Source organism: Bufo gargarizans, chromosome 4 (assembly GCF_014858855.1).
Source record: "Bufo gargarizans isolate SCDJY-AF-19 chromosome 4, ASM1485885v1, whole genome shotgun sequence".
NCBI classification, from domain to species: domain Eukaryota; kingdom Metazoa; phylum Chordata; class Amphibia; order Anura; family Bufonidae; genus Bufo; species Bufo gargarizans.
This window is the reverse complement of record NC_058083.1, coordinates 63,307,024-63,331,693: the sequence shown is the minus strand read 5'-3', so window position 1 is coordinate 63,331,693 and position 24,670 is coordinate 63,307,024. Positions and strand designations below refer to the sequence as shown.

The 24,670-nt window shown below is 44.8% G+C and overlaps 1 protein-coding gene and 1 long non-coding RNA gene across 2 annotated transcripts in view; both read right to left on the bottom strand.

Moving 5' to 3' along the window:
• Positions 1–24,670, bottom strand: part of LOC122933886 — a gene marked incomplete at its 3' end in the record, with an annotated part of 272,752 nt that overhangs the window by 196,428 nt on the left and 51,654 nt on the right. The gene's annotated exons all lie outside the window — the stretch shown is intronic.
• Positions 19,843–21,866, bottom strand: LOC122933949. Its single transcript, XR_006388613.1, has 2 exons — positions 21,805–21,866; positions 19,843–20,261 (listed from the first exon to the last, which is right to left on the bottom strand). It is a non-coding gene; the product is annotated as an uncharacterized LOC122933949 (long non-coding RNA).

Below are 24,670 nucleotides of genomic sequence, written 5' to 3'. Positions count from 1 at the left end.
GATTCTTCCCCTCTTTCTCAAAGGAGTCTCACTCATATTGCTCATGGTATTCACTTAAGGGTGGGTGATTCACATGTTGAGATTATGTCTTGTTTTGTCATGAAGGATTTGCCGGCTCCTATAGTTTTGGGGTTACCATGGTTGACTAAGCATAACCCAATTATAGATTGGCAAGCAAGACAAATCATTGGTTGGAGTGAATTTTGTTTGGATAATTGTCTGGGCACATCTATCTCTGGTGTGTGCACTGCGGCTTTACCTCAGTATCTCTCTGATTTTGCGGATGTCTTTTCGGAGGGTGGGGCTCAGGAATTGCCCCCTCATCGTGACTATGATTGTCCAGTTAATCTCATCCCAGGGGCTAAGTTGCCAAAGTCTCGGCTTTACAATCTTTCTCAACCCGAAAGAGAGGTCATGTGGAAGTATATCGCCGAGAGTTTGGCAAAAGGTCACATTAGGCCATCTAAGTCTCCGGTGGCAGTAGGTTTGTTCTTTGTAAAAAAGAAGGATGGATCGCTGAGACCTTGTTTGGATTTCCGGGAATTGAACCGTATTACGGTCCGGGATCCATATCCCCTACCTTTGATCTCCGACCTTTTTGATCAGATTGTTGGAGCCAAGGTGTTCTCCAAGTTGGATTTGAGAGAGGCCTACAATCTGATCAGAATCAAGGAAGGGGATGAGTGGAAAACGGCCTTCAATACGCACGAGGGTCATTTTGAGAATCTGGTTATGCCTTTTGGGTTGACGAATGCGCCAGCGGTATTTCAGCGATTCGTCAATGACATTTTCCAACATTTGGTGGGGAGATTCGTGGTGGTTTACTTGGATGACATTTTAATTTATTCTCCTGATCTGAAAACCAATCAGGATCATGTGAGACAGGTTTTGACGATCCTTCGGGAGAATAAATTATATGCCAAATTGGAGAAATGTGTGTTTTCGGTGCAGGAGCTTCCGTTTTTGGGATATCTGCTTTCTGACTCTGGTTTTCGTATGGACCCCGAAAAGGTCCGGGCGGTTCTGGAATGGGACCGACCAGAGAATCAGAAAGCTTTGATGCGGTTTTTGGGGTTTACTAATTATTATAGAAAATTTATTTTGAACTATTCTACCACTGTAAGACCTCTCACTGATATGACTAAGAAGGGCGCCGACGTCTCTGTCTGGTCGGATGAGGTATTGCAGGCCTTTTTGGCTATTAAGGAGTGTTTTGTGTCTGCTCCCATTCTGGTGCAGCCCGATGTGTCTCAGCCATTCGCGGTGGAGGTTGATGCATCAGAGGTGGGGGTTGGAGCGGTGCTGTCGCAGGGTTCATTTCCTGGCAAATGGGTCCGTGTGCTTTTTTCTCCAAGAAGCTCTCGGTCGCCGAGAAGAATTATGATGTAGGAGATAGAGAGTTGCTGGCCATCAAGTTGGCCTTTGAGGAATGGCGTCACTGGTTGGAGGGGGCGTCTTAGGCTACTTTCACACTAGCGTTCGGCTGTCCGCTTGTGAGTTCCGTTTGAAGGGGCTCACAAGCGGACCCGAACGCTTCCGTCCAGCCCTAATGCATTCTGAGTGGACGCGGATCCGCTCAGAATGCATCAGTCTGGCGGCGTTCAGCCTCCACTCCGCTCAGCAGGCGGACACCTGAACGTTGCTTGCAGTGTTCAGGTGTCCGCCTGGCCGTGCGGAGGCGTGCGGATCCGTCCAGACTTACAATGTAAGTCAATGGGGACGGATCCGTTTGAAGATGACACACTATGGCTCAATCTTCAATCGGATCTGTCCACTATTGACTTTCAATGTAAAAGTCTGGACGGATCCGCTCAGGCTACTTTCACACTTAGAAAATTTTATACAATATAATGCAGACGGATCCGCTCTGAACGCTAGTGTGAAAGTAGCCTAACCCCGTTACAGTATATACAGACCATAAGAATTTGGCTTACCTGCAATCTGCCAAGCGTCTGAACCCTAGACAGGCCAGATGGTCACTGTTTTTTACCAGGTTCAATTTTGTGGTTACCTGTCGCCCGGGGGTTTAGAACGTCAAGGCAGGTGCCTTGTCTCCCAGCTTTCCTGGGGGAGGTGATTCAGAGGATCCTGCTCAGATTTTGGCTGATGGGGTGGTGGTCTGCACTCTGTACCCGGAATTGGAGATGGAGGTGTTGGGAGCCCAGGAGGGGGCTCCTGGTTCTTGTCCCCCAGGGAGGTTATTTGTTCCTGAAGGTTTGCGATACAAGGTATTCAAGGAACATCACGATACTGTCCTTGCTGGACATCCTGGGGGTAAGTCCACCTGTGACCTGGTGTCCCGGAGGTTCTGGTGGCCAGGGTTACGGAAGAGCATTGAGGATTACGTTGCAGCTTGTGAAACCTGTGCTCGGTCAAAGGTTGCTCATACTCGACCGGCTGGTTCACTTCTTCCTTTGTCTATTCCGTCTCGTCCTTGGACGCACTTGTCTATGGACTTTATCATGGATCTGCCGAGTTCCTCCGGGAGAACAGTAATTTTGGTGGTAGTTGACCGTTTTAGTAAAATGGCTCACTTTATATCATTAACTAGTCTGCCTAATGCCAAGACTCTTGCTCAAATTTTTGTTGATAATATTGTGAAATTGCATGGTATTCCTTCGGATGTGGTCTCTGATAGGGGCACGCAGTTTGTCTCCAGGTTTTGGAGGGCGTTCTGCTCTCTGCTTGGCATTCAACTTTCGTTCTCTTCGCCTTTTCATCCGCAGTCGAATGGACAGACAGAGCGTACTAATCAAAACATGGAGACCTACTTGAGGTGCTTTGTGGCTGAGAATCAAGAGGACTGGTCCTTATTCTTGTCCCTAGCAGAATTTGCTTTGAATAACCGTAGGCAGGAGTCCACGGGTAAGTCGCCATTTTTTGGCGCATACGTTTTTCATCCTCAGTTTGGTACCTTTTCTGGGACTAGTTCCTCTGGGATGCCAGAGGAGGAGAGATTTTCTTCTGCCTTGTCTTCTATCTGGCGGAGGATCCAAGTGAATTTGGAGAAGATGGGTGAGAGGTATAAGCGAATGGCTGACAAGAGACGTGTGACTGGTCCGGACCTGTGTGTGGGTGATCTGGTTTGGTTGTCCACTAAAAATAATAAACTGAGAGTGCCATCTTGGAAACTGGGTCCAAGATTTATTGGTCCATACAAAATATCTGCGGTGATCAATCCAGTAGCGTTTTGGCTGGATCTTCCACAGACTTGGAGGATCCATGATGTGTTCCACAGGTCTTTACTAAAAATATACGTGAAACTGGTGGAACCATCGCCATTGCCCCCTCCTCCTGTTCTGGTCGATGGAAATTTGGAGTTCGAGATCTCCAGGGTTCTCGACTCTAGAGTTCTTCGGGGTTCCCTTCAGTACCTGGTACACTGGAGGGGATACGGCCCTGAGGAGAGGATGTGGGTTCCGGCGCTGGATGTCAGTGCCAGCCGACTGGTGAGGGCTTTTCACAGACCCCACCCGGATAAGGTTGGTCCGGGGTGTCCGGAGGTCACCTGTAGAAGGGGGGGGGGGGGTACTGTCATGCCCTGCTATGACTATGTGCGGATGTTGGCCAGATTAGCAGCACGTGTTTAGTTTTTTGTTTTGTTTTGGAGTCGTGCTAGATCTGCCTTCCTTAAGGTGCACTGGGTGGGGTCATTGGTTTAAATCACACTCAATCCCAGTGTTCCGTGCGGGTTATAGAAATCAGTCTGGCCTTGGAAGCAAGGATTGTCTGTTCCGGCTCAGATAAGATAGGTTTGGTTTCTGTTTTTGTGGTTTGCTGTCTAGGCTGTTTGTGTTACGCCTGTCCCCTCCAGGTTCTGAGGGAGCAGGCTGCCCTATTCCACTTTCACCATCTCAGGGTTTCTAGGGTATTTGCAGCTCAGGCACAAGGACACATTATTCCCACCTTTAGGGTCTGACTGTGGGCTTAGCAGTATAGGGAGAGCTGTTAGGGATTTGCTAGGAGGTGACCTTATCCCAGCTTCTCGCCTAGAAACTTGTTGCTTGGTTTATCTGTGTTTCTGAGATCCTGTCTGCCATGACACATATGGGGTGTAAAGAATCAGGGCAATAAATATTGAGTTTTGTTTGGCTGTTAACCCTTGCTTTGTTACGGGAAAAAGTTGAATAAAATGGAAAATTTGCCAAAAAATACCTGTTTTGGCACCGTTTTTATATTTTATTATTTACAAAGTTCATCTGGCAGATTAGATCATGTGCTATTTTTGAAGAGCAGGTTCTAACGGATGCAGGGATACCTAATATGTTTACTTTTTTTCATGGTATGATTTTGGGGTGCGTATACCTTTTTGATCGCTTGCTACTACACTTTTTGTGATTTAAGGTGACAAAATTATGGCTTTTTTTACATATTTTTTTTTTTTTTTTTTTACGTTGTTCACCTGAGGGGTTATATCATGTGATATTTTTATAGAGCAGGTTCTTACGGACACTGCAATACCTAATATGTATAAAAATGTTTTAATTTATTAAGGTTTTACACAATAATAACATTTTTAAAACCAAAAAAACTTGTTTTAGTGTCTCCATAGTCTGAGAGCCATAGTTTTTTAATTTTTTGGGCCATTGTCTCATGTAGGGGCTCATTTTTTGCGGGATGAAGCTATGGTTTGAATGGTACTATTTTGACGTACATACGACTTTTTTTAATCTCTTTTATTACCATTTTTGTGAAGTAAGGTGGGCAAAATTTCAATTTCATCGTAGTTTAAATTTATTTATTTTTATGGCGTTCACCGTGCAGGGAATGTAACATGACTGTTTTATAGATCAGGTCGTTACGGACGCGGTGATATATAACATGTGTAGGGAATTACATTTTTTTTTTTTTATCACGGATACGTTTTATTTATTTATTTTACTTTTTTTTCACTTTTTATACTTTTTTTTTTTACGAAGACCCACTTGGTTCTTGAAGATCCAGTATAATATAGTTTACTGTACTGTATTTCGCTGAGAAGGCGTCCTGTTGCCATGGGAACCTTCCATGTCTGCCACAACTGAGCAGACGGGGAAGGGGAGGGAGGGGATCTCTGTGACCCCATCCTGTCCGGGGGCTGCAAAGGCACAGCAGCCCCCCGATTAGAGAGGGAGGGAGCTCCCTCCCTGTTAACCTCTTCCCTACAGCGGTCCCTACGGACCGCGGCATGGAAGGGGTTAAAACGGCTGACATCTGGTCAATTTGACCGCAGGTCAATTCAGACTTGCGATTTGTAGCGCTTATGCAAGTTTATGATCCCTGCGGTCACGGACCGCAGGGATCATAAACTTGCATAACCTCTACAAATCGCAAGTCTGAATTGACCTGCGGTTTGTAGCGATCGGCAATGCGAGGGGTCACAGGACCCCCCTAGGCATTGTCACAGGGTGCCTGCTGAATGATTTCAACAGGCACCCCGTTCTGATCACTGTCGGCCGTGCGGCAGTGATCGGAACTACACAGGACGTACAGGTACGCCCTGTGTCCTTAAGTAATGGGACATCAGGGCGTACCTGTACACCCTGTGTCCTCAAGGGGTTAAGTATAGAATCACTTACAGCTGACGGGAAGGAAGGGAGAACACTAACTGCCCAGCGTGTGTAGGGAACATGGCTCCCAGAGCGTCTGTGATTACCGACTGCGCATGTCAGAAATGTACTTACAAACCAGGACCTGTGACGTCCACCTGACAAATCACATGGTGATCACATGATTGCAGGCAGCATAAGAGACTGTCAGGGAACCCACAGGTCCTGGAAGGTACAGCTTTTCAAGAAGACATAATCAAAGCTATCTATCACATCTGAATCCACAGGTCCTGGAAGGTACAATTTTCCAAAGCCACATGAACAAAGATAAATAGATACTGTATTTTCCTGTGTATAAGACTACTTTTTAACACATGAAAATCTTCTCAAAAGTGGGGGATCGTCTTATACGCCGGGTGTCGTCTTATATGCCGGTATACGGCATGCTGAAACTTACTTCCTATTGAAATTTATTAAGCTGTCAACAAGGTAGAGGAGGGGTATATTACACCCCGAAATTGGTGAATTTCACCTGAAAATGTGACAGACAATTTTTTTTATTTTTAAACCTGTCTACTAGGTATAGCAGTGGTACATCACACCCAAATATAGGTGAATTTCACCTGAAAATGTAACAGACAATTTTTTTTTTACCTGTCTACTAGGTACTCCACTGCAGCTCGTGCTTAGCACTTAGATGCCTGGTCATGCAGGTTGTGCTCAGGTTGAGAATATTTATGCCTCGCTTCAGGCTCTGATTGCACAGCGTGAAAACCACTCGTGTCTTGTCGTCAGCACCTTGTCTGAAGAACTGCCACGCCAGGGAACTCCTTGGAGCTGGCTTTGGTGTGCTCGATCCCTTGCTGCGGCAGTAGCAGGCGTACTGTCTAGAGGACGGCCGCTCCGCTTTGGCACCCTGCTTCCTTTTCTGCTGTGCTGGTGGCTCTGTGCGACCACCGCCTCTTCCTCCGAACTACATCGGTCACGCGCATAACCTTGATTACATGTAGGGTTGAGGACCTCATCGTCCTCCACATCATCTTCCACCCAGTCTTCACCCCTGCCCTAACAGAGTCATCAAAAAGCAGAAGAGACTGCTACATGACTTGGGGCTCAGACTGCTTGGCTGATTTGCAAGGATGTGAGGTGAAAGACTGATGGACATCGGCTGCAGTTGCCAACTCTGATCTTTCAGCAGGAGACTGGGTGGGAGACAATGTGAAGGAACTGGATGCACCGTCAGCAACACAATCTACTATCGCCTGTACTTGTTCTGGCCTCACCATTCGTAGAGCCGCATTAGGCCCGACCAAATACCTCTGCAGGTTCTGTCGCCTACTCGCACTCAGGGCCGCCATCAGGGGGGTACAGCCAATACCCCAGTAAGGGGCCCGGACCCTGGGGGGGGCCCGGCCAGTTCCAATAAAAAAATAAAAAAATGTTTTTCTTCTTTATTCCCCCCCCCCTCCCATTTGTCAGTGACTTGATTTGAACTTTATTGCATCGCTAGAGGGGGGCAATTGATTATTACTTGCTAGTGATGTCCGGTTCATGAACGAATCATTCATTTGAATCGATTCAGTTCACTGAACCGGAGGAGTCGATTCCTCTGACTGAGCGGATCCGAGTGAAACAGCTCAGTCTGACCTAGCACACAATAGCAGAGCCGCTGGCAGCAGGGAGGGGAGGGGCTCGGGAGGAGTGTAATCTGATCCTAGAGTGGGAGCTGCTTCTGCCAGCCCCTCCCCTCCCTGCCCACCAACCAATCAGAGCTGAGGCAAAGCAAGCACTAGCAGCTCTGAGTCTGAGTCACACAAGTACAGGGAGGAGTGTAATCTGATCCTAGAGTGGAAGCTGCTTCTGCCAGCCCCCCCCCCTCCCCGCCCACCAACCAATCAGAGATGAGGCAGTGAGTCACAGCACACAATAGCAGAGCCGCTGGCAGCAGGGAGGGGAGGGGCTCGGGAGGAGTGTAATCTGATCCTAGAGTGGAAGCTGCTTCTGCCAGCCCCTCCCCTCCCTGCCCACCAACCAATCAGAGCTGAGGCAAAGCAAGCACTAGCAGCTCTGAGTCTGAGTCACACAAGTACAGGGAGGAGTGTAATATGATCCTAGAGTGGAAGCTGCTTCTTCCAGCCCCTCACCTCCCCGCCCACCAACCAATCAGAGCTGAGGCAAAGCAAGCACTAGCAGCTCTGAGTCTGAGTCACACAAGTGCAGGGAGTCTAAGAATCGGATGAGTCACAGGTTAAAAGAATCTAAAGATCCGACTTAGTTTGTGACTCATTCGATTCTTTGAGTTAAAAGAGCCGTGAGTCACTAGAACAGTTCACACTGAGGCTGATGCTTTTGTTGCAGCAGTGATAAGATTAAGGGACAGGAGCAGAGAGATGAGAGAAGGGACAGATGACTGTGAAGACCACGCGATCTGTTGCTCAGAAGCCATGAGATTGTAAGGCTACTTTCACACTAGCGGCAGGACGGATCCGACAGGCTGTTCACCCTGATCCGTCCTGCTGTTATTTCACCGGACCGCCGCTCCGTCCCCATTGACTATAATGGGGACGGGGGCGGAGCTCCGGCGCAGCACGGCAGTGCATGGCGAAAGGCCGCCGGACTAAAAGTACTGCATGTCCAACTTTTTAGTCCAGCGGCCTCTCACCGCGAACTGCCGTACTGAGCCGGAGCTCCACCTCCGTCCCCATTATAGTCAATGGGGACGGAGCGGCGGCAGGACGGATCCGACAGGGTGACAATCTCTCTTCACGGATTGCACACTAGTTTTTTTCCTGCGTGATGGGGACTGTGGGGACTGTTTTATTATCAGCCAGTGTTACTGTTATCACCTTATCACATCCAGTTTTCCCTGTGCATTCACTTGGTTGTACTGCTGTCAGACTGCTGTCACTGTGGGGGACAATGCCCACCACACAGCTCCTGAGTCCTCCTGTCCGCTTCCCTTCATTCCTGACTCACTCAGTCAGAGCTCAGACAATGCACCAAGAGCCGGCTCAGCGAGTCAGCAAGTGAATCGAAGCATCCACGCATGCGCACCACCTGAGCTCTTCAGTCAGTAGACTCAGCAAGTGAACCGAAGATCCGATTCACGAATCAGTTCATTTGAATGAGCTGATTATTTAAATGAACCGATTGATCTGAAAGATCCGAACTTCCTATCTCTATTCCTTGCCCGACCCCACCCCCCGCTCCGCTGATTCCCGTAATATACCTGATATACCGGCTCCGGCTGCATTCCCCTTTAAAAGGCTCTGAGCCGCTGCGCAGAGGAATGTAGCTGCGCAGCGGCAGGTGACGTCAGACGCTGTCGCTGTCCGCTGCCTGCTGCCGCCTCATGCCGTGAAGCCGCCTTCAGATTAGCGCGCCCCAGCCTGCCTGCCTGCTGCAAGCAGCGTTTTGGTGTCCGCCTCCATAGCAGAATGGAGGCAGAACGGAGCCAAACGGATGCATTCTGAACGGATCCTTATCCATTCTGAATGCATTGGGGCAAAACTGGTCTGTTTGGGGCCACTTGTGAGATCCCTGAAACAGATCCCACAGGCGGACCCAGAAACTGCAGTGTGACAGTAGCCTGTGCCGCATACTGAGCTGAGCTATTTCAAAGGCTCCAAATTATTTATTTTCATATTGATCCTTATGTTGTCTCCTTGGCTCGGCAGCTCGATGTTGTGTGGTCTTTGCTCGAGGGTAAAATGCAAAGCTGTTTTCTGGATTATCCCACAGGGCCAGGATCCTCCATCACTTATTGTTATTAACCCCTCCCTTGCCAGCCCACCCAGCCCTATTTAGCTTTGTGTTCAGCTTTGAAAAAAATGTTTAGGCCATGAAGGGGTCAATTAAGTGTTGGAGGGGGTGGAGGGTGTTATTGTGCATATTGTGTTTGGGATCCATTTAACAAGTTTGACCAGTTGGGTTTGAGAGTGGTTGAGTGTCATCCACAGATCCCCCATAAAAGTGTCATCCACAGATCCCCCATAACAGTGTTCGTCATCCACAGATCCCCCATAACAGTGTCATCCACAGATCCCCCATAACAGTGTGTCATCCACAGATCCCCCATAACAGTGTGTCATCCACAGATTCCCCCCATAACAGTGTCATTCACAGATCCCCCATAAAAGTGTCATCCACAGAACCCCCATAACAGTGTGTCATCCACAGATTCCCCCCATAACAGTGTTCGTCATCCACAGATCCCCCATAACAGTGTGTCATCCACAGATCCCTCATAACAGTGTGTCATCCACAGATTCCCCCCATAACAGTGTGTCATCCGTAGATCCCCCATAACAGTGTGTCATCCACAGATTCCCCCCCCCCCCATAACAGTGTGTCATCCGTAGATCCCCCATAACAGTGTGTCATCCACAGATTCCCCCCCATAACAGTAAGTCCTCCACAGATCCCCCCATAACACTGTAACAGTAAACCTTGTGCTTTTAAGGTGTTTTTTCTTAAATGTGGCAGGGGAAGATTGCTAGGCAGATTAGAACAGGTAGTGTAATAGTGTTAGTGGAGGATCCAGCTTAAAAGAGTCTACCTTGTCGTGGTAGCAGGCTCCATATTATTTGGTCAAAAAACAATTCCTTACTGAAATCACTGATTATCACTTTTTACTGTCTTTGTAGCTGTAAAAAAATAATATAATTGGGGGTAGGTCCTTGGGGGAGGGGGGGCCGGGAGCCGGGGTCAGGACGGATTCTAAAGGGGCGGGGTAGGAGGGGGGGCCCAGGCCTTGAGCTGTGTAAGGGGCCCCAAAATTTCTGATGGCAGCCCTGCTCGCACTTGAGGAAGGGGTTTCACTTGTGCGTGTAGCTGGCACAGATCGACCATGTCCTCTCCCTGCAACAGGAGCTCCACCAGCAGCACCACCACCTACGCCACGTAACTTATTTGACGTTCTCCTTATATTTCTCAAGTTTAGGATCTTGCCTTAAATGGGTGTTTAATTAATAGCAGAATAGAACGACAGTATATAAAGGTTGTATCTCACACGTACAGATGCAGACTAGGCCGCAAAAAAATTTTTTGCCCAAAATGGGTGTTTGTTTAATAACTGAATATAACCACAGTATCTAAAGGGTGTATCTCACATGTACAGATGCAGACTAGGCCACAATTAAATTTGTTTGCCCAAAATGGCTGTATTTCAAATAACTGAATATAACCCCAGTATCTAAAGTGTGTATCTCACAATGACATATACAGCAAAAGCTGCAAAATTATTTTTTTTGCCCAAAACGGGTGTTTGTTTAAAAACTGTATATGACAGCAGTATATAACCCTTGAATTTCACACGTGCTGATGCAGCAAGGGCAGTAAAATTGTGCATTTTGCCCAAAAAGGGTGCTTTAATTAATAGAAGAATATAACAACAGTATTTAAAGTATGTATCTCACACGTACACATCCAGACTAGGCTGCAATTAGTTTTTTTGCCCAAAACGGCTGTTTGTTTAATAACTGAATATTATAGCAGTATATAACCCTTGAATTTCACACGTGCTGATGCTGCAAGGGCTGTAAAATTGTGTATTTTGCCAAAAAAAATACAGAAAATTATGGCTGTATTTGTAGCTTAAATTGCACATTGACTAATCCTGCAAATGCACCAGATGTTGGATATTGTCAAAAAAAGGGTGTTTGTTTTAAAACCAGATTATTAGTTCAGTATTTCAAGCTTGGATTTGAATGTCACAAAAGCTCAGATGCAGTGCTGGCCGCCGCCCACCTAACTAACAGACAGATAAAAGTTTTTTTATGAATTGCATAGTCCTTCTTTGCCATTAAAATTAACTTAATCCCAAAAAAAACTTTCCACTGCATTTCATTGCTGTCATTAAAGGACCTGCTGAGATCATTTCAGTAATCGTCTTGTTAACTCAGGTGAGAATGTTGACGAGCACAAGGCTGGAGATCATTATGTCAGGCTGATTGGGTTAAAATGGCAGACTTGACCTGTTAAAAGGAGGGTGAGGCTTGAAATCATTGTTCTTCCATTGTTAACCATGGTGACCTGAAAAGAAACGCGTGCAGCCATCATTGCGTTGCATAAAAATGGCTTCACAGGAAAGGATGTTGTGGCTACTAAGATTGCACCTCAATCAACAATTTATAGGATCATCAACAACTTCAAGGAAAGAGGTTCAATTCTTGTTAAGAAGGCTTCAGGGTGTCCAAGAAAGTCCAGCAAGCGCCAGGATCGTCTCCTAAAGAGGATTCAGCTGCGGGATCGGAGTGCCACCAGTGCAGAGCTTGCTCAGGAATGGCAGCAGGCAGGTGTGAGCGCATCTGCACGCACAGTGAGGCGAAGACTTTTGGAAGATGGCCTGGTGTCAAGAAGGGCAGCAAAGAAGCAACTTCTCTCCCAAAAAAACATCAGGGACAGATTGATCTTCTGCAGAAAGTTTGGTGAATGGACTGCTGAGGACTGGGGCAAAGTCATATTCTCCGATGAAGCCTCTTTTCGATTGTTTGGGGCATCAGGAAAAAGGCTTGTCCAGAGAAGAAAAGGTGAGCGCTACCATCAGTCCTGTGTCATGGCAACAGTAAAGCATCCTGAGACCATTCATGTGTGGGGTTGCTTCTCATCCAACGGAGTGGGCTCACTCACAATTTTGCCCCAAAACACAGCCATGAATAAAGAATGGTACCAAAACACCCTCCAACAGCAACTTCTTCCAACAATCCAACAACAGTTTGGTGAAGAACAATGCATTTTCAAGCACGATGGAGCACTACCCACTAATTCTGACAAACTCCAAGAAGTGATTATGAAAGAATGGGTTGCTATCAGTCAGGAATTGGCCCAGAAGTTGATTGAGAGCATGCCCAGTCGAATTTCAGAGGTCCTGAAAAAGAAGGGCCAACACTGCAAATACTGACTCTTTGCATAAATGTCATGTAATTGTCGATAAAAGTCTTTGAAACGTATGAAGTGCGTGTAATTATATTTCACTACATCACAGAAACAACTGAAACAAAGATCTAAAAGCAGTTTAGCAGCAAACTTTGTGAAAACTAATATTTGTGTCATTCTCAAAACTTTTGGCCACGACTGTAGATCGCTGAGTCAGATTCTCTCCCTGAAATCACCAGCAGCATCCTCTCCTTACACTAGTAACAGCAGAGTGATGTGCGGCCCTACGTGACTCCAGCTTATATAGAGGCTGGGTCACATGCTGCCCTGGCCAATCACAGACATGCCATTAGTAGGCATGGCTGTGATGGCTTCTAAGGTTAAACGCTTGTTGATTGGCTGCTCTGTAGCCTTTAAAAAAGCGCTAAGAAATCGCCGAGCACTGAACCCGAACTTTTAGTGAAATGTTCGGGGTCCAAAGATCCTAAAGTTTGGTACGAACCTGAACTTTACAGTTCAGGTTTGCTCAACCCTAGTTATGAGTAGTTAGCCAAGGGATACCCAAAATTACTGGAAACTTTGGGGAAGCAACTTGGATACACAATTGAATAAAGTCCTCCAAATCATCAGGGGCTTCCACTCTAGCAAGCTCATCTTTTACTTGTTCTGAAAGTCCTCGTCGAAACTGGCTTTTCTGGGCTGCTAGATTCCAAGTAGTATCAGCTACCTAGCAGCGGAATTCTGCAGTGTATTCAGCAACTGAACGTTTCCCTTGTCGTAGATTGTGGAATTTGGCTTCAGCTTTGGAACAACGGTTAGGGTCATCAAAGACTCGACTCATAGCAGAGATGAAGCTATTCAATTCGTTCAAAAGATCACTATTTGTTTCCACGTATGGTGAAGCCCATGCAAGAGCTTCGTCAGTCAAAAGATTGATGATGAACAATACTTTTTTCTTGTCACTGGTAAAAGGAGCTGGCTGCATTTGAAAATATATGCGGCATTGATTAAGGAACCCCCGATAATGACATTGATCTCCATTAAACTTTGATGGTAATGGCATGCGTGTATCCCCGGCTAGACCACGCACATCCAAAAGTTGTCTTTGCAATTCAATTATTTCTCTTTGTTGATTTTGTACTAAGCCTTGTAACTGTGAAATTTTTTCTTGATAGCTGGTACCAAATTCTTGCAGTTCAGAAACTTGTTTCCTCAAGGTTGTCAAAGCGAACTCCAGCAGGAAATATCACCCGCATGGCAAGCAGTGTGAGTCAGAACTAAATAGAGCCTCAGTAATGACCACAAGCTGCCCCTGACAAAAGGTGTGGTCGTTACCAAACAACAACACTGCAAGATGAAAACAGAGAGACTGTCAGATGCCCTCATGTGCCGCAAGTCTCTCAGATCTTCTCACCTTTGTCATGGGAGGGACTGTGACAACACCTTAAGGGAGCCTTTCTGAAACAACTGTCATGATTAATGCCTGGTTTGCCACCCAATTAAATTCTGGACGGGTTTAAGATGTTGTAACACAATTGTCAGAAGTGCATGGTTATCTCAGGGAGCTATGTAGAATAACTGCTTAAATTCAAAGTTCTATCTCAATTTTCTGTGGTCAAAGCCAAGGGCTTACTAGGACCACCCCATATATACAGTGGAGAAAATAAGTATTTGATACAGTGTTGATTTAGAGAATTTTCCCACCTACAAAGAATGGAGAGGTATGTAATTTTTATCGTAGGTACAATTCAGCTGTGAGAGACAGATTTAAAAAAAAATCTGAAAATCACACTGTATGATTAAAAAATGTTTGATTTACATTTTATTGCATGAGATAAGTATTTGATCACCTACCAACCAGCAAGAATTCTGTCTCTCACAGACCTGTTAGTTTTTTTAAGAAGCCCTCCTACTCTGCACTCATTACCTGTATTAATTGCACCTGTTTCAACTCGTTACCTGTATAAAAGACACCTGTCCATACACTCAATCCATCACACTCCAACCTCTCCACCATGGCCAAGACCAAAGAGCTGTCTAAGGACACCAGAGACAAAATTGTAGACCTGCACAAGGCTGGAAAGGCTATAGGACAATAGGCAAGCAACTTGGTGAGAAGGCAACATGATTCTAAGAAAAGTCAGGAATCAGCCCAGAAGTACACCGGAGGACCTGGTCAATGACCTCAAGAGAGCTGGGACCACAGTTTCAAAGATTACCATTAGTAACACACTAAGCCGTCATGAATTAAATCCGGCAGGACAGGCAAGGTCCCCCTGCTCATGCCAGAACATGTCCAGGCCCGTTTGAAGTTCACCAATGACCATATGGATGATTCAGAGGAGGCATGGGAGAAATTTATGTGGTCAGATGAGAACAAAATAGTAATTTTTGATATCAACTACACTCACCAAGTTTGGAGGAAGAAGGATGAATACAACCTCAAGAACACTGTCACAACCATGAAGCATGGGGGGGAGGGGACATCATACTTTGGGGGTGCAATTCTGCAAAGGGGACTAGACGACTGCACCATATTAAGGGACGGATGGATGGAGCCATGTATCAAAAGTTTTTTGCCAACAACCTCCTTCCCTCAGTAGCAGCATTGAAGTTGGGTCGTGGCTGGGTCTTTCATGCATAACAATGACCCGAAATACACAGCTAGGGCAACTAAGGAGTGGCTCCATAAGAAGCATTTCAAGGTCCTGGAATGGCCCAGCCCCGACACCTGAAAGATCTGGAGAAGATCTGTACGGAGGAGTGGGCCAAAATCCCTGCTGCAGTGTGTGCAACCTGGTCAAGAACTACAGGAAACGTCTGACCTCTGTAACTACAAAGGTTTCTGCACCAAATATTAAGTTCCGTTTTTCTATTGTATCAAATACTTATTTCATGCAATAAAATGCAAATTCATTATTTACAAATCATACAATGTGATTTTCTGGATTATTTTTTCGATTCTGTCTCTCACAGTTGAAGTGTACCTACGATAAAAATTACAGACCTCTCCATTCTTTGTAGGCGGGAAAACTTACAAAATCACCAGTGTATCAATTACTTATTTTCCCCATTGTATAGGGGCAGGGGGCATTTATCATTGTACTGTAGGTGTATTTGAGTCAAGTTATTATATTAGAGTCCTGCACCTGCCCCAAACTTATAAAAACATCACCTAGTAATAATGGATGTGGAGCAGACTGGGACATGCAACAATTCCCTGAACCAACATAAAAACATACTCCAAGCTCCCAGAACACATCAGTAGCAATGGCCCAATCTGGCAGTAATCCAGACCTCATGGCTGCAGTGTTTATCGTATGCGTACAGTCTAAGGGCTCATGCACATGACCGTATGTATTTTGGGGTTCGCAAAACACGGATCCGCAAAAAATACAGATTTTATTGTGGAACGGACATATGGAAACGGAATGCACACGGAGTAACTTTTGTTTATTTATTATGGACCCATTGAAAGAATAGTTCCACACACGGTCCGCAAAAAAACTAAACGGGAACAGAAATAAAATACATTTGTGTGCATGAGCCCTAAGGGGGGAATTTATCATGAGGGTAATATCTAAAGTCAGTTTCTCATGAGGCTGGGTTGGAGTACTTTGTATAGAAATACTACTAGTTTTTCTAGTTTCAAATTATGAACCTGCCTTAAAAGTGGTGTAAGCAGAAAACATAACCTCTTTTGTACTCCAAAACCAAAAGTGGGGCCAAAAAGGGCCGAGGTCAAAATGGCACAAAATTTGTGCAAGGGTAAAGCATGCAACATCACGTCAACATTTCATCATCAAAATACTGGTCACCAGATCTGATAGATGAAAAATATACATAAAGAAGTCTACGTGAAGAAAACGCTACACCTCACTAGAATACACTATAAAAAATACCCTTAATAGGAGCTAAATGTCAGAATATTATTATCTTATTTTTCCAAGGGAAAACATGTTTGTTAATAAGCATGTCCTGACTGCGCACACGTGCAACATGACAGACCATGAGGGGCACTCTGGCATTAACAGCACCCGTGACCTAGGATGTGAATGTTAGGAGGAACTCCACATCCACACTTTCATAAAGCATTAGACTATTGAGGAGTGAAGTGACCCCCAAATATGTCCGTACACAACGCTTCCCGCATCCATCCAGTAAGGCTGAAGGAACGCCCCGGGAACAGATGCACAGCAATCCAATTATGTTACTTTCTAGCATAAGATAGGTAAACCTCTAGTACACTGGTCTTCAATGGTCACACAGCAGAGCGGTATTTAGAGGGTATGGGTACGTTTAGAGTAGCAAGGAACAAATTATTTTAAGATTTAATATAACAGAGCTAAAAGTTACAAAATGATGACAAAAAGGGACATACTGATAATCAAACAGTACAGAAATAGAATGAGGATGAAATAATGGAAGGCATACCAGTTAGATCGGTGAGGGATCTACACTGGGATAACAGTGGAAAGTTGGCCAGACTTACACGAGGTGTATCCCCAGGAATCTGAACCAGGTGTGGTTTACAGTAGACTTCACCATCCTTTTTGTCATTGACAGGAGGCTGGCCAATTTAAACGGAAAAAGTGGAAGGTTGTATGGCATAATTCTAATTTGAGCCAAAACATCTTGTAGGTGTCCCTGAGTAGGATAATGGGACCACCAAGGTTTACACATTTTTACCAACCCAGGCATACCAAACTCAAATATGAAATATTAATCGGGCCAACCAATATATAATTTGGCTAAAAATCCTGGTTCATGGGCTTGGAACACGCTGACTTACAGTGATGACATCAATTGACCTTGGGACTTCCATTCCAATATTAGAATCACTCACATTTATCATCAGTACAATCACACACAGAGAAAGCTTCATTCCAACAACTCCTTTTTGGTGGGTTATTTTTGTGTCAATGAGTGTATAAAGTTATTTACTCGGTGATCCCTGAGCGCTACTTGTATTTTCCTCTCTTTGTGAGAAACCCATCAAGGAATGTCAGTAGTATTAAGTCAGAGCAACTGGACTGGTATTTCACAAGTCATCCGACTGTCTTTGTAAATTAGAATAGCTTATATGAGAAATCTCCGACACTAGTGATTCATGGTTCAGCCATGGAGGTAAGGTGTTGATTGCATTTGCATTAATGATGCTATTAGGTGTAATTGTACTGCATCAGGAGAGGTGTTAGGACAGCATTGTAAGTGGCAGTGTATATTGCCGGAGATTTCTTGTACAAGCCATTCTATACGAGAAAGGAATTGTCACCACTAGTTCTGTGAGAAGGTCTGACAGAAGTCCTTCTCTACCTCTTGCATGATGTTCTTTGTTTTGGTTTCACTTTCTCATCTCATTTCCTTCTCCCAGGTGTCACCTATTTAGACTAATCCTCTTTCCTTTATATTCCCTCCCATACTGCCTCACTTTGCGGTTTATACTACTTTCTGGATTGAAGTTTTCACTGCTGGAGGCTTCTGCTTGTTTATATAGGTCCTTTCATGTATTGTGTTTCCTTGCTGGCTTGATTCTAGGTGACCCTGACTCCCTCCGTATAAAATGCAGGGAGCTGGTGGTCGTGTCCCCTCACTATTATAGGGTTTTCAGGTGTCACACAGTCTTAGGTACGTGGGCATACAATCGTCTACCTTTGAGACCTTTGTATGTGCTTAGCAGTCAGGGTGAGCTCTTAGGGTTTTATAGGGGTCACCTATATGCTCCTTAGTTTTTGATCAAGCCAGTCGTACGTTTATTCTTAACTTCCAGCTATCTGCAACATCATGCGTGATAGGAATTCAGATGACCAGTGAAAAGTCTTTGAGAAAAAAATACATCTCCAGTTGCTCTGATTTATTACTACTGATAAATCATGACCTAGATGAATGAAGACTTCCACAGACCGCCAAGGAAGATATGAGATGTATAACTGACTGTGCATGATCTCTATGGGAGAGTAGGCAATTAAAGCTCCATTGGAAGAGACCAATAGACAGTAAGGCCTCATTCACACTTTTGTATTTCGGTCGGTATCTTGTATCAGTATCTGTAAGCCGTAACAGGGAACGGAATAAAACAGATAAAGGTATAATGGAAAGTCTTCCATGGTCGGGAGCTACTCCTATTTATATCCTACAAATACTGGTGTAAGATACTGACCAGAATACACAAGTGTGAATGAGGCAAAGAGAAGGAAATGGAAGGAAATAGAAGATCTGGGTTTTTAACAAATTATTGTCAACTCAATTTGTTATTTTTCCCCATCACCTTTATCTTGATATATTGTATTAGTGAAAAGCAAATACCCATTCCATATGTCCACATAGGTTACATAAAAGTCTACAGGAGGTGTCCTTCCGTTTCTCACTGTGTCCCTTTGGATTCTCCTGCAGTGCTGGAGGAGGTATGAATACGGTAAGAAGCAAGGTCCATGGGGACAATTCATCTTCACTGCTCTGACAGTAAACAACGCTCTTCTTTTTTTCATATCCTCAATACTTTTCCTCCATGGATCCTGGTCACTGGGTAATATAATTTGGGTGTTTGGCAGACCCAGGGTAATTCCACAGAAAAATATACTCTAATATAGGCTGTTTAATGCATGGAAACTTTTCCCACATTCCAAACAACAATTTAATTTCTTCTATGTGTGAATTCTCTAATGAGTTTAAAATTCTGTTTTTCTTTTTCACATAAAGAAAATCAAAATGGCTTCTCTCCTGTGTGAATTTTCTCATGTGAAACAAGACCTGACTTTTTTGTAAAACAGTCACCACATTTGGAGCATATAAATGTTTTTTCTTTTGTGTGACTTAGCTGATGCACCTTGAGGGTCCCTTTATAAAGAAAACCTTTCCCACATTCTGCACATGAATACTGCTCTCCTATGTGACTTCTCTCATGATCAACAAGCAGTGGTTTATATGGAAAACCTTTCCCACATTTTGAACATAAATACGGCATCTCTCCTGTGTGACTTCTCTTATGATCAGCAAGTTGTGATTCATATATAAAACCTTTCCCACATTTTGAACATAAATACGGCTTCTCTCCTGTGTGACTTCTCTCATGATCAGCAAGTTGTGATTTATATATAAAACCTTTCCCACATTTTGAACATGGATACGGCTTCTCTCCTGTGTGAACTATCTGATGTCTAGCAAGCAGTGATTTATATATAAAACCTTTCCCACATTTTGAACATAAATACGGCTTCTCTACTTTGTGCCATTTCTCATGATCAGTAAGCTGTGATTTATATATAAAACCTTTCCCACATTTTAAACATGGATACGGTTTCTCTCCTGTGTGAACTCTCTGATGTTTAGCAAGATTGGATTTATGTCCAAAACATTTCCCACATTCGGAACATGAAAATGGTTTCTCTCCTGTGTGAATTTTCTGATGTATAATAAGACTTGACTTTTTTGTAAAACATTTACCGCATTCTGAACATGAATACGACGTCTCTGCTGTATGAATTCCCTCATGCTTCATCACTTGCGATTCATACATAAAACCTTTCCCAAATGTTGAACATGAATATGGCTCCTCTCCTGTGTGACTTCGTCTGTGTGCATATAGATCTGAGATGTCTGTAAACTGTTTTCCACATTCCCCACACTGAAAATTTGCAACCTCTTTGGGCCCGGTACTTGTGATAACAATCTGTGATTGGTCAGAAGAAGGTTCCTTATGATTAGGATCATTATATGACAGATCTGTTCTGTGAAGTCCTGGATGGACATTATAAGTAATGAGGTTTTCTCCTGAAGAGCCATTCCCGATATCTTCATCTTCTCCTTTATAATTTAGTGATAAGATGAAGTTTCCCTCAGAGATCTTACTGGGATTTTCTGTTAGGATTAAAAAGACATTTTGTGTTTTATTTCCAAACAGTAAAGAAGACAATTCTAGAAGCTTCCTATCAGGCTGTGTGCAGTTTTTGATGTAGTTTTTATGTCAAAAGGAAGGAGAAGTACAAGTCCTTCCTTTATATTTCCCATTTATATGAATCCTTTCTTGGCTTTGGCACAAAATACTGAATCAAAAACTGAACTAAAAGAAAATCATTTGTGGTCGTGTCCTTATAATTATAATGGATGGATGATAAAGTCCTGGACTCTGCTCTACACTCACCGATCACTTCTATTACATAAACCCAGACCTGAAAACATTCAGAAATCTGAGAATCACACCCTTCTCTGACAATCAGGCCTGTCCTCTGCCACCACAGTTGGTCCTTAGATATCAAGTGGGGATGATTTTATTACAATAACCTAAACATTTTGTGAACGGCCTATTTTAGACCTTACAGGGGTTGTCTACTCCTTTATAATTAATAGCCTATCCTCAGGCTGGGCCTCCAGTATCTGATTGTCAGGGGTCCCACACACCTCTGATTAGGTCCATCCATTGTGCGTTGGACACAGCTGGTTCCTGTAGTGCTGCTACTATTGAGATGAATGGAAGCAGCACTGCAGTAACCAGCTTCGTCCACAGACTGAGCAGTGTAGTTCCAGCGCTGACTTCCTGCACCGGAGCTACTGCAGAACAGCTGACCAGCAGGGGACAAGGTGTTAGATCCCCACCAATCAGATAGTGAAGGTCTATCCTGAGGACAGGTCATCACTTGTAAAGGAATAGACAATCCCCTTATTTTGTTGTCATTGTTTTTAGGTTTATTTTATTTTTCAGAAAAAAGCAATAGATAAAAAGTGTCAATCCATGAAAGTAATACAATTCATATACGTCTATAAACATTCTCAAAGCACAAGTCACTGAAATGTAATGCCATTTTGTCATACAAACCAGTCGGACTAAGTCAGATGACTAGCAAAAGGTCTTCAAGAAAAAAAAATAACAAGTCCAGTTCTTCTGACTTATCACTACTGATATACCATGACCAAGATGAATGAGAACCTTCACAGAAAGCTCCGTAAGGGTTGTGGCTGTACCAGGTTACTACAGCACAGCTGCCCTTAACTTTAATGGCAGCTGAGCTGCAGTAACCCAGCAGGGCCACTGCACTTTGAACGGCGCTGAGTTTCCTATTTCATTAAAGGCGCTAGATCCTTCAAGGAACAGCTGACCGTGAAGGAGTGGCAATCAATCAGATAATAAGCCTGGAAAACCCCTTAAGGTGGTTAAACTGAGTTTCCTCAGACCCTGGCCATCACTGAAGCCGTTCATCGTAGCCGGCGTGCCTCCAAAACCTGATGCTAAGCCGAGTGTCCAGCCTGGAGCATGAGAGGATGGAGAGAAGAGCTGGGAGAAGATTTCTCCTGCACTGTACATAATACAGGGGTCACTGCCCTGAGTGCTACTTTACTGCAACTGTATCTGGAGTCTCACCTGAAGAAACCTCCCAATTCCCTTCCTCCATTCATTACTCCATACCTGTGGTCACATGGACTGGAATGTCCTCCTCCACCTCAGTCTTACACGGGGGATCGCTCATCATCCGCTCTTCTTCATCCTCCACTTTAATATCAGTCAGATCTTCCCCCTGATTTGTCATCTGTAACAATTCAGGACAATACAGCAGACAGGTGGGAAATCTAACAGATCCACATAAGAGACCCCCACAATCTATGACCCCCTCTATGGCTGCAGGACCCCCTTATATAGATGTGTATAGGGCTCAGCTCCATCTACCTGATAGTTCTCTGGGAGCTTCTCCTCTGGACAGTCCTGGGAATACAGAGGACGGGGACATCTCTCGGGGGGATTTCGTTCTATGAGTCCATCTGTATGAAACACACAGGGACAGGAGAGGCTATTACATGAGCTGATGAGATGATGGGAGTAGTATCTATGTGATCTTTACACTTTTATAATCAGGACGATCTCCTATTACCTGGTGATGTTAGAGGCCGGGGAGCCTCCATCATGGCCTCCTTGTAAAGATCCTTGTGTCCTTCTATATACTCCCACTGCTCCATGGAGAAATAGACCACCACATCCTGACACCTTACAGGAACCTGACAACACAATGACACCGTCATCACCCAGACCCCTCCAGTGCTGTTACTGGAGAATTTCCCAGCAGTGTCACCTCTCCAGTCAGCAGCTCCATCATCTTGTGGGTTAGTTCTAGGATCTTCTGCTCATGTATCAGGGGGGGAGGCTCTGTGATGGGGGTCCTGCTCCACCCTCCTGACTCATGGATGATGGGAGTCCTCCCTGATGTCTTCTTCACTATGGTGTAATCCTGTGGATGGAGAGAGACACTTAGGGAAAGAAATTAATTATTAACTCCAGACCTACAATCAGTATTCCTCCCTAGATCATGGCCCCATCTCCAGTAATCTAGTCACCAGAAGCTGGAATATTATTACCCTCCAGACCTCTAGGCCCCTCCTGGACTCTTCTAGAGAATCCTCCATGACTCCTTCCTATGGCAGAGAGCTCCATAGTCTCACTGCTCTTACAGTAAAGAATCCTCTTCTAAGTTGGTGGAGAAACCTTCTTTCCTCTAGACGTAGTGGAGGCCTCCTTGTTATAGTCCAGTATCATCTAGATGTCAAACTAGTGGTAGAAATCCTCCCTCCAGGCCACACTCCGGCCCTCTCCTCCTCTGCTTCCTCTCCTCCTGGGTACAACGTGCCTACTTACCTTCTCATGGCTCCTACAACATGACTATTGGTCTCCATGATACATCACTGACCATACTGGTGGCTGATCTTCAGGTTCTCCATCACTTGGAAGGTCTGGAGGCCGTTCTCCAGGACCCTGGACTCTTCCTATCACTTCCTATGATGGATTCTCCTTCCCGATGTCTGACTTGTTACAGAATACAATAAAGAGGAGAGAAATCTAGAAAAGTTTACCTCTCCGCTCAGCAGGGAGATGATCTCCAAGGTGAGGTCCAATATTCTTCTGCTGATATCCTTCCTGTCCATCCTTGGTGGTCATTCAGGAGAAGAGGAGAGAACTGGAGGAGCTGGAGGCTTCTAGTTCTGCAAGCGCCTTTATGAGGAGAGGAGAGGCTGGAAATCCTCCAGGGACAAGAGCATTAGTGAGATCCACAACCGCACTTACTGCTCCTGGAGAGACCCCGCTTCTCAGAGCCCCCAGCACCGGGGATAAAGGGGGATTCTGGAGAAATGGCTGATACCAGAGAGAAGAAGAGGCTCCGGACACCACAGCAGTGACTACCCACTAGGACTTGCTCTGGATCTGCTGCACTGCAAGAGCTGAAGGACCTGTGATGATGTCACTGTCATGTGATCAGGAAGGGGCGGAGCTCAGCAGCAGTCATGTGGCGATGAAAGACCTGTGATGATGTCACTGTCATGTGATTAGATTTTCCTGTGGGAGGAGCAATGCTTGGAATATTTATATTTGTCGTCTATCGCGCCAACGTATTCTGCAGCGCTTTATAATCAGGGAGCTCATATACAATCAGAGTCATAAATAACATAGCAACAGACAAGTCAACAGTTAAAATAAGAGGAGTGAGGGCCCTGCTCCAAGAGCTTACAATCTATGAGGAGATAGGGAGGAGACAAGTCTATTAGGAGACACAATAGGGGAGTAGATATAAGGCTACATGAGCCGTCACCAGCCCATATCTTCTATAGTGATGTGTTTTTACGGACTGCCTGCCTATTATTTTAGGGTGCCACTCTCTTAATCCCCAAGAGGACACTTTACCTGGGACAATGGGCGAGGATACAACTCCCAGCATGTCCAGCCCGTTATTATGTAATATCAGAGGACATTGCAGAAGGAGGTATCAGAGGAGAGGACTACAACTCTCAGCATGTCGAGCTGTCATTAGGTGACATCAGAGGACATTACAGGAGGAGGTATAATAGAAGAGGACTACAACTCCCAGCATGTCCGGCCTGTTAGTATGTGATATCAGAGGACATTACAGGAAGAGGTAGAAGAGGAGAGGACTACAACTCCCAGTATGTCTAGCCTGTTATTATGTGATGTCAGAGGACAATACAGGAAGAGGTAGGAGAGGACTACAACTCCCAGCATGTCCAGTCTGTTATTATGTAATATCAGAGAAGAATACAGGAGGAGTTATAAGAGAAGAGGACTACAACTCCCAGCATGTCCAGACTGTTATTGTATGATAGCAGAGGACAATTCAGAGAGGAAGTGTAGGAGGAGAGGACTACAACTCCCAACTCTGCTCACCACATCTGCAATGCTGAGGCCCTCCCGAGAATCCTGGACATTTTTGGTAAATTTTAAATCCCAGCCAGACAATTAGTTTATAGCCAAAAAAATGACATATCTGGGAAAA